This window comes from Echinops telfairi, unplaced genomic scaffold (genome assembly GCF_000313985.2).
Source record: "Echinops telfairi isolate 266 unplaced genomic scaffold, ASM31398v2 ScPeMD7_7466;HRSCAF=8504, whole genome shotgun sequence".
Taxonomy (NCBI): domain Eukaryota; kingdom Metazoa; phylum Chordata; class Mammalia; order Afrosoricida; family Tenrecidae; genus Echinops; species Echinops telfairi.
This window is the reverse complement of record NW_022111366.1, coordinates 2,304,233-2,308,432: the sequence shown is the minus strand read 5'-3', so window position 1 is coordinate 2,308,432 and position 4,200 is coordinate 2,304,233. Positions and strand designations below refer to the sequence as shown.

The 4,200-nt window shown below is 42.2% G+C and overlaps 1 non-coding gene across 1 annotated transcript; it reads right to left on the bottom strand.

Annotated features, from left to right (window-relative positions):
- Window positions 1-396: 396 nt before the first annotated feature.
- Window positions 397-586, bottom strand: LOC115873165. Its single transcript, XR_004048261.1, has one exon. It is a non-coding gene; the product is annotated as a U2 spliceosomal RNA (small nuclear RNA).
- Window positions 587-4,200: the final 3,614 nt, after the last annotated feature.

Below are 4,200 nucleotides of genomic sequence, written 5' to 3'. Positions count from 1 at the left end.
CTTCTGCTTCTTCAGACACCATGTTATTCTGGCTTCAGTCCTCAGGTTGCAAGTATGTCTGAGGTAGAGTTTCGTTCACCCTGTGGGGATCCAGTATGGGGTCTCGCCAGTGCAGTCCCTGAAGCATGCATTGTGGCTGGAGATCCAGAATTCAGTGTTCCAGCATTCCACAGCACCTGGCCTGTGTTCCCAGGACACCCCCAGATGCCTTAGTTGGATTTTGCCCACTTGTGGTACGTCAAAAGACACGTTCCACCTAATGTTCCCCAAAGCACCCTCAGTCTCTCCTCCCCCCAATTGGGGTCAGCCCTCCCTCTCCTTCCCTCAACAGACATGCACCTATATTCCCTCAAACTTGCCGGTTGTCTTTCTTTTTTTTTTAAATTTTCTCCCCGAGGGGAGAGCACTGTTTCTGGAGGTACTGCAATACCAGGTCGATACATGGAGTGGACGGAGCAAGCTCCTACTCCATCTCCTAATTACAAAAATCCATTTAATATATTGTCCTCGGATAGAGGACGTATCAGATATTAAATGATAAGCACAGATACTACACTTGATCTTAGCCAAAAGGCCGAGAAGCCATTGCCCCTTGTCTTTCCCTTCTCTTGCATTGCCCCTCCCATCAGAAAGCCTCATTCCTCTGACAAGGCGACCTCCCTCTCTGGGGAACTTCACCCCAGATCACATGGGAACAACTCAACAGACAGCATTCTCCCCACACACACACACCCCATCTCTCCCAGTCTTTGATCTCAGCTATTGTGATGTGCCCTCAGCCAAGTGGCCTGCCCTCTACTTACCTGGAGCAGGTGATTTGTGGTTCATTGGCACTGGTCTGTCTCTTCACTAGGCTTTTTAGTCCTCAGCCAGAAGACTGAATGCACTATACACTTGAGCTGTACCTGTTCTGCTGCTTGTTTCTAGCACTGTGGACTCATACCAACTCCAGGCAGCATAATGTCTTCCAGAGCCCTCCACTCGTTGAGGTGTTTCCTGGTTTCACCGCTGGGTTTTCGAGATGCACGGTATTCCATTGTGTGTATGCACCAGTTTATTTTATTCACTTTTAGACTCATGGGAATATAGGCCATATCCAGCTTCATGCTATTGTGAACCGTGCTTCAGTGGGGGAGCAAACATCTGTTCCTGATCTGTATCTTATTTCTTTTAGGTATACAACCAGGAGTGGTAGTGGTGGATTATATGGTATTTTAATTGCCATCTGTTTTTGTTATCACCATATGGCCTTCCACAGTGGCTTTACATATTTACATGTCTGCCAGCAGTGGATATGAGTTCCTATCTCACCACACCCTCTCCAAAATTTGTTCTGCTCAGAGTTGTTTATTTTTAATTGGTCTACAATTATGGGTATTATGCAGTATCTCATGGGTGTTTTTACCTGCATTTTCCTGATTGCTAATGACCTGGAGAATTTCACGTGTGTTTATTAGCCATTCAAGTGTCATCCTTTATGAATAATCTGTTCCTGTCCTTTGCCCAACTTCTCAAAGGGCTGTTAGTTTTTGTGGTTTTTTTCTTATCGTAAGCTTGTAAAAATCTATAGATTTTATTAATTAGACCTTTGTCTGTTATGTCGTTACTAAATATATTTTCCCAATCTTTGCATTCTTTATTTATGCTTTTAATGAAGTCTTTCTGTGTATACAAGCATTTTGTTTTAATTGGTCCTACTCATCTATTTCATCTTCCACAGAGCGTGTTTCATTTATTTCTGATAGCCCATGTGTTCCCTGCACCAGAGCTTCTAGCTTTCTCCCAGTTTTCTCATTTATGATCCTGGTACCTTTGGGCTTTACATTCAAGTGTTTGGTCCACCTGGAGTTTGTTTGGGGGCAAGATATGAGTCTTGTTTTATTCTTTTCCAATTGGATATCCAGATTTTCTAACACCATTTATTGAAGAGAGGATCTGTTTCCCATTGGTTGTTTTTAGGGCCTTTGTCAAAATCAGTGGTTTGTATGCAAATGCTTCTATTTCTGGGTTTTCTGCCCTGATCCATTGGTCCGAGTGCCTACCATTATACCTGTACCAAGTTGTTTTTGACAACTGTGGCTTATAGTATTGTAGGTTTTGATATCAGGTAGTGCAAGGCCAAATACTTTGTTCTTCTTGAGGAGTTCTTTGCCTATCCTAGGCTTCTTCCTTTTCCATATGAAGTTGGTAATCAGTTTTTCCATTTCTTTGAAGAAAGATGCTAGAATTTGGATCAGGATTACATTCAATTTTTAGATTGCTTTAGATAGTATTGACATTTTCACCAAATTGAATCTTGCGAACCAGGAACACAGAATATGCTTCCATTTGTGTAGAACTTTAATTTTCTTGTAGTAATGTTCTGTAGTTTTCTTTGTTCTGCTCTTTTGTTTTATTGGTTAGGTTTATTCCTAGGTGTTTCACCTTTTTTGTGGCTATTGTGAATGGTACTGATTCCTCAGTATATTTTTCCGTGTGATCTGACATGATCATTGAAGACCAAATGGGTGCATAAGCAAATGTGGTGAAGATAATTGAAGCTGCCTGGGGATGAAGATATAGCATCCGGGGTCTTGAAAAGGCTTGAAGCTAAACAAGCTGCCATCTAGCAGGGAAGCAACAAAATCCACATGGAAGAAGCATACCAGCCTATGTGATCATGAGGTGTTGATGGGATCAGGTATCAGAAGATTAAAAACCAACAATCATATAATTGTGAAGGAGCAGGGCCAGGGTGGAGACCCAAAGTCCTTCGATTAAAGTTTGACATACCCACACAGAAGGAGCACACAGAGGGATGACTCATCCAGGGTGCAATATAGTTCATCTCGTTCCTTAAAGCTTCTTCCCCCACTGCTAAGGCCCCAGTTCATTCCTAAAAATTCTGCTAGACCAGCGTGTAGACATTGGTACAAAAAGGAGCTTCCGACACACGTAATCCAAGATAAACAAACCCCTCAGAAACTGTAATGGGAGAAATGATTTCAGGGGGGTATGGAAAAGAAGGGGAAAGAAGGGGGGGTAAGGAGCTCATAGCAATGGTGGGTGTATAACCTCCCTCGAGGGGGTGAATAACAGAAGAGTGGGTGAAGGGATACATCAGACACTGTAAGATATGAATATATAATTTATTCATAATATATATATATTAATAAAAGACAGAAACTGGCAGTCTGGCTTAGAAAACACTACCCATCTATCTTCTACTTACAAGAGACAAATCTCAAGATTGCAGAGAGAAATAGACTGTGAATCAAAGGCTTGAGAAAAATATACCAAGCAAACAGCAATTCAAAAACAGCAGGGGTTGCAATACTAATCTTTGACAAACTTGATCTCAAGGTGCAAGCCATAATGAGAGATGAGAAGGGGAACTATATAATGCTCAAGGGATCAGTAGACCAACAACCAGTGAGCATAATAAACATTTATTCACCCAAAAAGAGATCAGCAAAATTCATCAAACACTCCTATTGACATAAGATTTCAAATATCTTAAAAAAAATAATTTTGGGGGGGACTCATACAATTCTTATCACTTTAACTAACTCTCAGCCTTGTACAACTTGGTGCTTTGTTTTTCACATGGATAGCTATCAAAGCTGAAATTCTCTGCAAAGATGTCCTAGAGTCATCTTAGACTGGAGTATAACAAAGACATTTATGCCATGTCTTCATAAAATCCGTAGGTTCCAGGTACGTTTGGTGACCTTTACGAGTTCCAGTTGAATCTGATGGGGTGCACGTCATGGCCCCAAAGTCTATTTTTGGTATTCCCTGGGGACTTCGTTGCTTTGCTCCCCTAGTTGTTCTCTTGAACACCCTTAGTGTTTTGCCTCACTGTGGTGGGGTCAGATCGAGCGAAATTCCCACACTGTGTCTCCAGCATTGTCCCCTGGAGCACTATGGGTCAGTGAGGGACGTCGTGTCTCATAGTGTGGTCGGCCCTATGGTCCTCTCTGTGCATTGGCTGCTCTAAACTGGAATATCGTCCTCAGGGCTTGGTGGGCCAGAATGTGCTCCACTCTCTCTTCCTCTCCTTGAGCTGTAACTTCAGTGCTGACAACTGCTCTTTCTTTCTGGACATCCTGTTAGTTGTATATCTGCACCTACTCAGTTGTATATCTGGACCTGCTCCCTCAGGTTTTGTATTTCCTCTCCTTTTTATCCACTTGCAATATCTGTACTGAGTTCTATAAT